The 14477-nt window shown below is 41.6% G+C and overlaps 1 pseudogene across 1 annotated transcript; it reads right to left on the bottom strand.

Moving 5' to 3' along the window:
- Positions 1-5355: 5355 nt before the first annotated feature.
- LOC110508651 (3-dehydrosphinganine reductase-like) lies at positions 5356-12918 on the bottom strand (annotated as a pseudogene). The gene is made up of 9 exons (XR_016492858.1): positions 12434-12918; positions 12277-12333; positions 12047-12112; positions 10684-10779; positions 8967-9125; positions 8785-8869; positions 8611-8694; positions 8340-8441; positions 5356-8055 (listed from the first exon to the last, which is right to left on the bottom strand). The product of XR_016492858.1 is annotated as a 3-dehydrosphinganine reductase-like (transcript).
- Between the last annotated feature and the right edge of the window lie 1559 nt (positions 12919-14477).

The raw sequence follows: 14477 nt of genomic DNA, 5'->3' as shown, positions 1-14477 counted from the left end.
GAGGATGGATCAACAACATTGTAGTTATTGCACAATACTAACCTAAATGACAGAGTGAAAAGAAGGAAGCATGTACAGAATCAAAATATTCCAAAACATGCATCCTGTTTGTAATAAGGCACTAAAGTAAAACTGCAAGAAATGTGGCAAAGAAATTCTGAATTCAAAGCCTTAACTTTGTGGCAATTCCAACCACTCTTCATATTTTCAAGCATGGTGGTGCCTGAATCCTGCTATGGGTATGCTTGTCAACAGCAAGGATTAGGGAGTTTTTTTAATTATAAAATGGAATAGAGCTAAGCACAGGCAAAATCCTAGAGGAAAACCTGGTTCAGTCTACTCTCCACCAGACACAGAAAGATTAATTCACCTTTCAGCAGGAAAATAACCTAAAACACAAGGCCAAATCTACACTGGAGTTGGTTACCAAGAAGACAGTTAATGTTCCTGAGTGGCTGAGTTACAGTTTTCACTTAAATCTGCTTGAAAATGGTTGTCTAGTAATCAACAACCAATTTGACAGACCTTGTGTCAGGATTTGGCCAGGGTTGTTCCGGTTTTGGTCACTAGATGCCCCCATTGTGCTTTTTGACCCTTTTGTTTTCCGTTGTTTCCAGTTATTATTTGCACCTGTGCCTCTTTTCCCTTGATTGTATTTAAACCCTTAGTTTTCCTCAGTTCTTTGCTCTGTGTTTGTATGTTATCACCCAGCCCCAGCAATGCTGTGAACACTTGGATAATTTTTTAAAGAATAATGTGCAAATATTGTATAATCCAGGTGTGCAAAGCTCTTAGAGACTTACCCAGAAATAGAAGCTGTAATCGCTGCCAAATGTGATTCCAACATGTTGTACACTCAGTGTATTTCTGGCATAAAAAATGATCTGTAAAACGTTACTTCATAGCTCTAGAGGTGTGGTTATGGACATTCATATCAGACTGAAACGCAATCATTTGGATGTTCTGTGTTTTGCTCTTTCTTCCAGTGTGTCTGTGTATCTCTCGCTCAATCTCTGTCTATATCTATCTATACATTCCCTGACAGGGCAACACAGCTCCTAAATCCTCATGCAGTCTTCCTGATGATCTGAGGGAGCTACACTACCGGTCAAACGTTTTAGAACACCTACAGTACTCATTCAAGAGTTTTTCTGTACTTTTACTATTTTCTACATTGTAGAATAATAGTGAAGACATCAAAACTATGAAATAACACATGGAATCATGTAGTAACCAAAACGTGATAAACAAATCAAAATACATTTTATATTAGTGATGACAGCTTTGCACACCTTGGCATTCTCTCAATCAGCTTCACCTGGAATGCATTTCAGTTAACAGGTGTGCCTTCTTAAAAGTTCATTTGTGCAATTTCTTTCCTCCTTAATGCATTTGATCCAATCAGTTGTGTTGTGACAAGGTAAGGGGGTATACAGAAGATAGCACTATCTGGTAAAAAACCAAGTCCCTGTTATGGCAAAGAGAAATGCCAGTCCGTCATTACTTTAAGATATGAAGGTCAGTCAATATGGAAAATGTCAAGAACTTTGAACGCTTCTTCAAGTGCAGTCGCGAAAACCATCAAGCGCTATGATATAACTGGCTCTCATGAGGACCTCCACAGGAAAGGAAGGCCCAGAGTTACCTCTGCTGCAGAGGATAAGTTCATTAGAGCGTTGTGTCTTTGGCTATGCCGGATTAAGTGATATGACATGCTATTCTATAAAATAATTTCTCCGTAATTAATATTACCTGATTGAGCTAATCATGTAAATGTAATTAACTAGAGAGTCGGGGCACCACAAAATAATATTTACAGAGCTGTTATCTTCCGAATAAACTCTTAAAGACCTGGTAATATTTTACATCAATAGCAGTCAATATTAATCCTCACCTTAATTCAGTCTCATCTGAAAGTTGTAAATTCTTGGTTAACTGCACAAACCCTGGCTAACAAGTTGAATCAGCAATACAAAATTGGGTTTAAATATTTATTTGCTAAATACCTAACTAATCACACAGAATTACACATACACATAATTAATCATAACTTGATTACAAATTACATCATAAAGGAAAATGTCCCTAGCGGGCAGAACAGATATGACAGCTGTTTACACCAAAGAAAAGGGTGTAACGGCCGTTGTCGGTGGAAGAAGGTGAGGACCAAGGTGCAGCGTGGTATGTGTCCATATTTATTAAATTAACACGGAAAAAACAAAGAGAAACAACCAAAAACAGTTCTGGCTGGTGCAGACACACAACAGAAAGCTATCACCCACCAAACTCAAAAGAAAACAGACTCCCTAAATATGGTTCTCAATCAGGGTCAACGATTGACAGCTGCCTCTGATTGAGAACCATACCAGGCCAAACACAGATATAGCAAATCATACAAAAACTAACATAGACAACCCACCCAACTCACGCCCTGACCATACTAAAACAAAGACATAACAGAAGAACTAAGGTCAGAACGTGACAAAGGGGCTGGGTTTGGGTGAAAGAGCGGGAAGACTGAGGGACACGGGGCGAAGCTGTGCTATCGTAAATACAGTATCTTATGCATTCTAAATTACCGCCCATTTGGAAAAGGAAAATGCAATAAATATTTACTCTGAGCTGCGCTTCAGTAGGTTGGTGGTAGATGGAAGGCCGTGTTGCCCAACCGAGTCCTTTGTCCTTGGTGGTCTCTGGTGGTCAATTGGATACGTTGTAGTAACGTCGTTAAGTGGTAGACTGTTCCTTCGTAACCTGCGTTTGCAGCTGCTAACTCAACGGCTAGGAGGTATCACTTCTGAAGTGAAGAAGAGTTCAAAGTTCATACCATTCGCAACCAAAGCTCATGCTGATGTTGGCTTCATTCTGTATTCTGAACCATTCTGACATTAGACCGTCATCCTCACATCCTCGGAAGAGGAGGATACATTGTCGTCAAGGCTTTATATAGGAAGGGAGAGGAGTGCTTGTTTGAAAAGTTTTATAGCCCATGTCCCTTCACAGGGGCGGGCCACTGATTGAGCAGAGCCCTAACCTTATGAAAACCCAAATCTCACATTGTAGAAGCTAAAATCACGTCATCCCATCACGAATAATGTAATATTCAAACATTTAAATTGAACAACAATTCCATGTGAATCCGATAACTCTGATGTGTAGACTTTCCACTGTAGAGTTTATGTCATCTTATCATTGATGGGAATGAACTGACATCATATTCATTAAGTACCACTGCATACGTTCAATTGGTCGGATTAACAGAATACAGTTATTTTCCCCCAACCTTCTGATGTTCCCAGAATCTCTATGTTAACCAAGGGGTTTGCAAATGTAACATCAGTAGGGTAGAGAGAGGAAAAAGGGGGGAAGAGGTATTTATGACTGTCATAAACCTACCCCCAGGCCAACGTCATGACAAGGACCACCACAGGAATGGAAGACCCAGAGTTACCTCTGCTGCAGAGGATAAGTTCATTAGAGTTACCAGCCTCAGAAATGGCAGCCCAAATAAATGCTTCACAGAGTTCCAGTAACAGACACATCTCAACATCAACTGTTCAGAGGAGACAGCGTGAATCAGGCCTTCATGGTCGAATATCTGCAAAGAAACCCCTACTAACAGACACCAATAATAAGAAGAGTTTTGCTTGGGCCAAGGAACACGAGCAATGGACATTAGACCCGTGGAAATCTGTCCTTAGGTCTGGAGTCCAAATGGTTGATTTTTGGTTCCAACCGCTGTGTCTTTGTGAGACGCGGTGCGGGTTAACGGATGATCTCCGCATGTGTTTTTCCCACAGTAAAGCATGGAGGAGGTGTTATGGTGTGGGGGTGCTTTCCAGCATGGCTGCCACAGCATTCTGTAGCTATACGCCATCCCATCTGGTTTGGTTTTAGTGGGACTATCATTTGTTTTTCACTATGACAATGACCCAACACACCTCCATGCTGCTGTGTAAGGGCTATTTTACCAAAAAGAAGAGTGATGGAGTGCTGCATCAGATGACCTGGCCTCCACAATCCCCCAACCTCAACCAAACTGAGATGATCTGGGATGAGTCGGACCGCAGAGTAAAGGAAAAGCAGCCAACAAGTGCTCAGCATATGTGGGAACTCCTTCAAGACTGTTGGAAAAGCATTCCAGGTGAAGAGAGTGGTTGAGAGAATGCTAAGATTGTGCCAAACTGTCATCAACGCAAAGGGTAGCTATTTGAAGAATCTCAAATATGAAATATATTTAGATTTGTTTAACACTTTTTTGGTTACTACATGATTCCATGTGTTATTTAATTGTTTTAATGTCTTCACTATTATTCTACAATGTAGAAAATAGTGAAAATAAAGAAAAACCCTTGAATGAATAGGTGTTCTAAAACTTTTGACCGGTTGTGTATACTAGCTACCTGCTGCCCAGGCTGTTCTGTTCCCCTCATGGAAGATGAAAGTCCACTACTCAAACAGAATATGTAAAACCTCACATCCACCCACAGTACACACAGTAGCCCCCCAATAACCACCCGGCTGCACACACACACTGTACATCAAAACTGAAACGCTCCGTAATGGTACAAAACATCCCCTCCACTCAACATCTGTAAACACAGGAGCCAGGATTGATCAACTGTAACCATAGGTTGTGTATGTATCTAGGCTGTGCAACCCTCAGCAACGGAATAATGTAAGCTCATAATCCAAACAAAGCAAACACAGATACACAAATAAATTTTTTACAATTTAGTCATCTAGTTAAGTGGTTCTCAAACTGTGGGGCGTGTCCGTGGTTGGGGCGGGAGGTCCCAACAAGCCCATGTCAGCTAATGTTTTTTAGCCTATAGATTTTATCACATGAATTCACATTAGACATGGCAAAATGTGAAGAATTGCAAAGTTAGTTTTAAAACTATAAAAATGTTTTCTGCACCCCATGACAGAATGTGTAGAATTGCAAAGTTAGTTTTAAAACTACAAAAATGTTTTCTGCACCCCATGACAGAATGTGTAGAATTGAGTGAAAAGGTTTGGGAACTCTTGATTTAGCAGTCTTATGCAGACCTACTTACAGTCAGTGCATTACACTATGTATACTTATACATATGGTATACGTTAGGTTCCATACCAGTGCATTAACAAAGCCTAAAAGCTTTCAAAAGAGGCCTGTGTTCAGTAGCCTACTGAGTGCAGAAAAACATTTATTTTTAACCTAAAACAGAGATCTAGATGGGCATTGGGAGGAAAAACCCCATCTAGAACTAAAACAGGACACATTGTAAAAGAAAAAAAGATAAGAAAAAATGACATTTTCCAAAGTTATTTATTTTGTTTTATTATGTAAGAAAATAAGACAAAGCAACATTGTTCTACTCCTTACATTTTTATTTTCAATGGCACACAAGGTGAAATTCTTACCCGTTTGGCAAAAACGAAACAGAACAAAACACAACCAATATAATGGGAACAGAAGTGGAATGCATCATGACAATTTTCAGTAGGACTGTACTTATCAACTCTATATAATCTTTTAAATATCTCTGGACGACACCAACAAATGGGAAATCTAGAGCATTTTAAAACTTGGTGGTAGTGTTTTAACATATTGTGAGGATAGGCTTAATTTGCATAGCTTAAGTGTTAAAACAAAATAGCTTTGCCCATGAACTACATATTATACCAAATGTCTATGAACTACAACATTAATGTGTTGCTAAAAGCAAAACAACTCACACAGATGATAAAATGACAGGTAGACACAGAAACCTTGCTGGACAGTGACAGTATGCCTTGAACCAACGTCAAATGAGAACCTCAGAGTTGAATCATGCATTCTCACTTCCGACATTTTGGTTTTGAGTAAGGCCTTTTTGTACAAAAACTAAACTGGAATTGACGACAACAACAAAAAAACACGGTAAAACAGTTGGCATTTTCATCGAAAAATCATATCAAATTAACTGGTAAACCACAAGAGGCTCAAGTCAAGTTTTTTTTCTGTGGATGAAATTGGATTATTTTAGCATTAACATCTGTAGTTCTCTCTTAAGGCTTGGAATGGGTCCCCACAATTGTCGTGCTTGACTGCATTACAAACTATTTCTAGGATAGAACAGAGAAGCAACATCAGACAAAATACATCTCAAATAGTTGCATCGTACTTACAGAAATGGTCTCTTAATACATCTTGGCATTCAAATATTGGTGGCTTTTCAAGAGATGATGTATATTTTCTGATTTGTAGCGTATTGTTTGTGTTAAAGTGAAGCACATTCTCCACACAGTTGATCGATGGAAGGAAGACTTGCATGAGCTCGCATTTTCCTCTTTAGAGGACTTCAGGAGGGATCTGTGAATACTTAGAGGCAAATAACAATCAGATAGGAACGCATTGGATGACGTCCACAGTGACTGTGTATGAAATGTCAAATCAGATAATACAATAGCACACAGAGCTCCTCAATGAGCTTGCCAGTCCCTCTTCGTCTCTTGGCCTCTATATAAAATACAGCTCTGGCGCCCTCTCTAGGCCCAAGCGGACTTTGCTCGAACCTGCGAGTCACACCCCACGCCTGGTCCTGACACCACCCCATCAATCTTATTAAGGAGGCAAAATATGTACACAGATCACATATACAAAGACCCTCAACCCCCTCAGGAAAACAGGAAAGAGCGGTCATCAGCTGTTAGTGGATTTGTTCTCCTACTACATCGTATGACTGTCCCATGCTGACCTTTAACCTGTCGCTTCTACCTCAGGTAAAAACACAAATAAGATGGCGTGAAAGTGACAGGCAAGTAAGAGGAATACATTACAGAGGAGGTTTCTCTTTTTTCCCAGCCACCACCAGTGTCCAATGACTTTTCTCTCTCCCTGGAGTAGGCTGGGTCAGTGTATAGTCCTTCAAACACATTGTAAAATAACATTGCAATAAAATCTCTCCCATCGGCTTCTTCACAAAGCCCCTACATGCACAGCACACACAAATTCCTTTGTACTTCCACATACAATCTCTCTACCTGAAAATGCCTTGGATGTTTATTTCCGGGAAGCAAATTAGATTTTTGCATTGCCCTCTTGCTATGCCCTCTCTCATACTGTTTTTATTTTATTTAACCTTTATTTAACTATGCAAGTGAGTTAAGAACAAATAATTTTTTACAATGACGGTCTACCCCGACCAAACCTGGACGACGCTGGGCCAATTGTGTGCCGCCCTATGGGACTCCCAATCACGGCCGGATGTGATTCAGCCTGGATGCGAACCAGGGACTGTAGTGTCGCCTCTTGCACTGACATGCAGTGACATAGACCACTGCGCCACTCGGGAGCCCAAAATGACTAAAATCACCTTGAAGTTTAGTTAATGCATCCACAGCATGGGCCAAAACACCACACGACATAGACAGCACATGGAGGGGCCAAAACACCACACGACATAGACAGCACATGGAGGGGCCAAAACTTTGGAAGGCGGAACAGAACGCATTTGGTGAAGATAGAGTTTAAGGTGATTAAGCTAGCTTACTCAGAATGGTCTGCATGACATACAGTATTGTTTGCGTTGGTATTTTGTCAGACTCTTGGTAAAGGAATTGCAGGTCAACATGCTGACATAATCTGTCAGACTGGTTATCCCTTACTTACCTCACTGCATGGAAGGAAAAAAAAGTAATGTCAATGGAATAATGACAAAATGGTTGCCAAGGATGGTATGTGTTACATCATCGGTCAAGTGGAAAAGACATCTGCCATCTTCTTTACTTAGATATTATCACTGGTGGATGAGATGACTGGCCATTTAGCCTACCCAGGGTTGTGCCCTCTAGGGGAGAAGGGGATGGGAGAGGAGTGGTGGCTCGGTTGGGTTCTTCAGTGGCTACGACTCTGGGAGGATGGAGAGGCGGGGGAGGGGGTGTATGAGGGAGGAGGTTGGGGTGGGCGTGTTACTCCCGCTTGTCCGCTGCTTTGGACTGCTCCCTCTCGATCATACAGCGACGCACAATGCTGTCGAAACTCCCCAGGTAGAACAGAGCGACGGTCCGGAACAGCCCCATGGTCACGATCTGCACAGAAGTCACATTAACATTATGAGCCCTAGTCACTATTCACGATCACCAGAGTTAGACAGGAACAGACAGTTTTGGGACAATCTATTATTATGTTATAATCATAAAATATAACTTCATTATATCTCTATGATTATAATAGATGTGTAATAGATACAAAATTGCTTTGGTAAGTTGATTGTTGAGGATCAGTTAACGCATGTTTACCAAAAGACCCCAGAGTAATACCCTGGGTGCGTTGTAATGGGACCGTGACAGTACCATTCCTGTACTGCTGTTACCTGCTGGAGGCCCTCAGAGATGGAGGTGACAGGTGACATTCCACAGGTGAGAGCCGAGAGCATGTAGCCGTCAGGCCCCACAGAGATGTTGAAGTTCCCCTGCTGTAGGGGTCACAAAGACATGGCCGTCCGAAAAAACGCTTCATCACACTTCTAGAGAGCCATTCTCTCTATAGTCCTGACTGGAAGGGTTGTACTGATAAGGCTTTTTGTGTTGGCCTAAGGCAGAGTAAATGTGATGGTGACAGTTGTTAAGAACGCAGTCTCTTACCACAGCATCCTTGACCACGGTTTTAGCAACCTGCTCCGGCTGAGTCCCCCCAGACGTCTCGGAGATCAGTCTGGTCTCTAAAGGCTGTGGAATGGACAAAGAGAGAAAATATAACGCGAGGCGTCAGAGTAAAAGACTAAAGAGAACTTTCCACTTTTTCATGAGGAGACTTACCTTCGTCCTATTCTCCTCTGCTAGTCCTGATGTGTCTGTGTCAGGGGGGGTAGGCCACCGTTACATAAATGTTATTTGGCTTCATCTGCATGGAGGAGTAGAGGAAAGAGTACATTCAATTAGCCACAGAGAGGCCTTTTGGCCTCCAACCTGGGTAGGAGGAGGAACTAAATACTACCCACTTCCATCTGCAGGGACTCAGCCAGACCACCAAGGGCAAACTTGGACGGGGAGTAGGCAGTGTAGCCAAACAGGCCGATCTGGCCAGCCTGGGAGGAGACAAACATGATGAGTCCCATCCTCCGATACACACTGCCCAGGTAGTTCACCTCCATCAGACTCTGTTATAGACAAGGGAATGAGCACAAAAAGTCATTCATGATGTATTACTATTATTATGAATGAAAACTGAGCAATACCCATACTACTGGAGCAAAAATAGTCCTGCAATATGTTACGTGTTATATGTCTGTGCAGTTTCCATAGTAATAGCATTTCTCTGGAGGGAGGCCTAATGAATTCAGACCCTTAACGAGGCATGTGACCAGCAGTGGAATGGCAGGATGAGAAGGAGCCAGGCTCCTTCCAGGAATTGTAATGAAGCCAAATAAATATACAGAACAAAAATATAAAACGCAACATGCAACAATTTCAACGATTTTACTGAGTCACAGTTCATATAAGGAAATCAGTCAATTTAAATAAACAAATGAGTCATTAATCTATGGATTACACAGGGGAGGGCATAGGCCCACCCACGGGGGAACCAGGCTCAGCCAATCAAAAAGAGTTATTCGCCACAAAAGGACTTTATTACAGACAGAAATACTTCTGTTTCATCAGCTGTCGGGGTGGCTGGTCTCAAACGATCTCGCAGGTGAAGAAGCCGGATGTGGAGGTCCTGGGCTGGAGTGGTTACATGTGGTCTGTGGTTGTTAGGCCGGTTGGATGTACTGCCAAATTCTCTAAAATTACGTTGGAGGCGGCTTATGGTAGAGAAATTAACATTAAATTGTCTGGCAACAGCTCTGGTGAACATGCCTGCAGTCAGCATGCCAATTGCATGCTCTCTGAAAACTTGAGACACTGTGTTGTGTGACAAAACTGCACAATTTAGAGTGGCCGTTTATTATCCCCAGCACAAGGTGCACCTGTGTAATGATCACGCTGTTTAATCAGCTTCTTGATATGCCCCACCTGTCAGGTGGATGGATTAGCTTGGCAAAGGAGACATGCTCACTAACAGGGATGTAAACACATTTGTGCACAAAATGTTTTGAGAGAAATAAGCTTTTTGTGCGTATGGAACATTTCTGGTATCTTTTATTTCAGCTCATGAAACCAATACTTTACATGTTGCGTTTATATTTTTGTTCAGTGTACATTAGGATGTGAACAGCCACATTTACCCTTGGTCATTATCTTAGTATTGGAACAATCCCTTCATGCACACACTTGTGAACACACACACACACAATATAATTTCCCTTCGGTCATTATCTCTGAATCTGGACAATCACTTGACTGTGAGAGAGCGAAGAAACCTGCCACCTCTTTGGCCTTGAATTAAACCGCTCTCTCATTCTTCCACTGCAATCCAATCTGCTGCAGACCTAGACTGCATTCTCATCTTGCCTTATGGTTTGCTAACTGCATCTTTAAACTAAAAGCTGAACCCTCGATTCCACCTTCAGACACACATCAAACCCATTGACTCTTCAGTCTGGGAATCTAAAATCTTCTCTCATTGCCTATTCAGAGTTAGTTTTGGCACAACATCAATGTTTTCTGAAGCACATACTGTAGGGGTTGGGTTTCTGTGTTCACCCTTCCAGCCCTGTCTGTCTATTCCCCTGGTTAGTTACAGTAGCCTCCCCAACCTACTAGTTACCTACTTACTCTGAAGCGCTCCACCTCCACCTCCTCAAACTTCCCAGAGAAGGACGTCCCAGGACAGTTCACCAGCATGTCCACCGGACCAAGCTTCTCTTGACACTAAATGGATTAAAATTACATTGATGTTGTCATTTGTAATATACAAAAGTTCAAATCACCAATGTTCCCTCAAATTTGTTTTCTGTATCTGAGCAAATTTCAGGTCTGCTGAGCTCAAACTTGAACCTTGTGAAAATTCTGTGTAACTTTTGGTACACATTTACTGTGAACACTGAGGCTGTACCCGCTTTAAGTTCCAGTTATAACAGTGGCCAAGTAGGCTACTGTGGCTATTTGATCATAATGTAGGACTACCAGAGTGGACTACCATCAAAAACAATGGAGAAAATGCATCCCATAACATTTTAACATGGAACTAGCTGTTTTATCATTCAGCCTACAGTAGCAGCCAATGTGTGGTGTTCAAAGTAGGCCTACATTCCATGAGACTTTTGGACAAAAAACATGCAGGGCTTGACATTAACCTGTTTATCCACTTGTCCTTCAGACCAGGAGGTGACTGGACATTGTGTTGTTTGATGCAAGAAACCAATTTACAAAATAAAATGCATTATTATTCCCATACCATTATTACAGAGAATCAGACAAATTATTCTACCCTCTACCTATTGGCTACTTAGCTTATTCAAGATATGTCTCAAAATACAACACTACCCTTTTAGACAGAAAAATAATTATTTACCTGACATCTTTACCTGACTTTACCTGCATACGTTTTGTGCCCTTGTAGGAAGCAACCACTCCCCCATTGCTGACTAAAAATAAGCTATAACTGGGCTAATAACTCACTTACTAGAAAATAATATGAATAGATGTGCACACGTGGCTACATGCATCGCTCGCTTTGATCTCAAAACAAGCGCATCTACTTGCGAACACTCATGCTGTGAACACAGTCCTGTTCAAAGTGAATGGCACAGATCCACATATGGCAATGGTCTATTTGCATATTGGGATAGTGCATCTCTGGTTATGGCGCACCGGATTGGTAGAGTATAGGTTGTGCCTGTCAATGCAATAGAATCCTACTCCAATGTGCTCTGCCTACAAGAAAATCTATTGCACAGTTAGTTTTGTTTCGGTATGTTGCATTGAACGTGTCTGATATTACGTTGATTCGATCCCAATTCTCACAGTAGAGCGAAACATTGATAGTGTTAACTAAAAGGTAAAACCTAGAAAGTTGAGTGAAGTTCAATCACGTGCCTCTCTGCGGGGGCTGATATTTCCTCTGCGAAGCAGTCACGGGAGAGCTGTGCTCCTGCGAACAACTTGGAGGGAAGATTGCCTGTCACTTGTGATTTACCTGCTTAATCACACTTTCCACCTGTCTGTAGTCCTTGGACACATCAACTGATATGCAGAGCACAACCTGAGTGGAAGAGGAATGCGAATACCAAAACAGTCAGTGCTCGTGTAAGAAGTTGCTAATGTGATCATTAGGGTCAATATTTTATCATTTACTTGCATTCAAAAAAAGAGCCTTGCCTTTCTTCTTCCAGGTTGTACTAAAACATGTAGCTATGTAATACATACCTGATTATCATTAATCGCACATTTCTCTACTTCTTTTTTCACCTGAACCAATTTACTCTAAATAAAAGGACAGAAGGCTTGATAAATGTGCTGTCTGGGTGAAGAACAGGGCAAAAGAGTCAAGGACATTGATGTTTTTTATTTTATTTCTGCTAACCTCGTCTCTTGCCACTAGTGTGATGAATGCTCCTTGTCTGTAGCACTCCATAGCAATGCTTTTCCCTATTCCACTGGAGCCTCCAGTGACCTGCAGGTTGAGAGGTGGTAGGTGAGAGAGGGGCATTCCTTCTGAAGTTAAATACAAGGGCTGTGCCCCGGGGGTCAAAGTCCAACATATATAGGTAATTATAAACTGGCTGGTTTGAACCCTGAATGCTGACAGCTGTGGTATATCCAGACTGTTTTACAATGGGTATGACAGTGCATGTATTTTTTACTGCTCTAGTTACGCTGGTAACCAGTTTATAATAGCAATTAGGCACCTCGGGGGTTTGTGTTATATGGCCAATATACAATACCCTCTCGTGCCTTAATGCTTAATTATAAATGTGACTTTTGCAAGTTAGTACATGCGTTTCTTTTACACAAATGTCCTGGTTTTGACTAGCTTTGACTACCTACAGATGCAAACCACAGATGCCAGTATTATTATTATTACTCAGCAGTATCTCTAGTTTCCTAATCCACAACGTTTAGACCCAGAGGACCGTCACTGCGCATTTTGCGGCCAATCAGTTTAAATCCAGTAGATTTTTTTCATGCTGGACATGCATATTCCATCCTACACCATTTTCAGTACCTTGTGTCACTTCTAGTTTCCAAATCCACAGTTCTGTGGGTTTTATGCTGGACTACAACCCCAAAAGGCGTATTGCCGCCACCGACTGGACGGTTTGAAACTAAAACAAGGTAAAAAAAAAGAATATCCCTTCGTGATAGTGAAACTAACTTTATCCACCCAAATAGCAATAGTACATTGACAAAACAAAACTCCAACCTCTTCCTTCTTTCAATTCTCCATATCTCCCTTCTTCTCAGGCTCTACGGCTTGTGATAATATTCCATGTAACTCCTTCGCAGAGAAGTCTTTCAGCCCCAGGATCCGCTCTCACAATGATATCTATCTACCTGGACCTTCTCACCACCTTGGCAGGAGCATTTATCACCATAGCTATAAAGTCCACCCTAACCTTTAAAATGTCAGGATCCTTCTGGTGAAGGCCTACACCACCATGGACTGGTCAAGTGCACCATTCACACCCTCAATCCTTTTAGCAGCTGCTGCATATGATATGCTCTGGATAGACTTTGGCCACCTCATTCTCTTTCACCCTTGTGGGGCATTTGAAACATGTGGCTTCATCTTTCCCACCACAATTGCAACATGTCACTTTCATAACACATAATATGATATTTTCCACAAGTTGGACATCTCGGCTTCTCCCTTCTGCAAACACTTGAAACATGACCAAAAGCTTTACAAATATCACACTGCATTGGTCTTAAGATAAATGCTCTGACTCTGTAGTTAATATACCTTATTAACTGCATTTGAGTAGGGAGAGAAAAAAACAAACAGATTCTCTTCACTCCAGGAATATTTTTCATCTCTTCAACATCTACTTCCCATGAGACTCCAGGTATAACCCCCCCTGAGGAGTGCCCTGCTTCTAAGAGACACACACGACACTTCAAACTTATCAAATCGGGTGAGACGAAACACACGTTTCTTCTGATCCTTAGAAGCAAAACAAATCTAAACCAGCCCGACTCTCTTGATCCTAACACCCTTCACTCTACCCAGCACTCTGTCCTCCAGTATGGATATCTCAAATGGATTCCTCAAGATCAGTAATTCGATCATCTGCTCCTCATTTACAAACCGTACTCCTACAAGATATGAAGTGACATTATCACTGTACTCTACTTTTCTCTGTTTTCCTTTCTTTTTGACAATATTCCAATGCTCCTTGATTCTACCGCCATTAGAATCCACTTCATCATCCACTTTTGGCATCTTTCTGAATAGATGCGTGGCCTAAAATCCCAAATCCACAGTTTACACCTAGAGGAGCGTCACTGCTCATTTTGCGGCCCTTAAAGAGTGGTCAATCAGCTTAAATCCAGTAGTTTTTTTTCTCCAAATTGCACATATATATTGCACCGTACACAATTTCCTGTATATTGTCACAGTAAAAGTG

Source organism: Oncorhynchus mykiss, chromosome 28, assembly GCF_057628025.1.
Source record: "Oncorhynchus mykiss isolate SJ-2025 chromosome 28, ASM5762802v1, whole genome shotgun sequence".
NCBI classification, from domain to species: Eukaryota; Metazoa; Chordata; class Actinopteri; order Salmoniformes; family Salmonidae; genus Oncorhynchus; species Oncorhynchus mykiss.
This window is presented reverse-complemented; position numbering and strand designations above follow the sequence as displayed.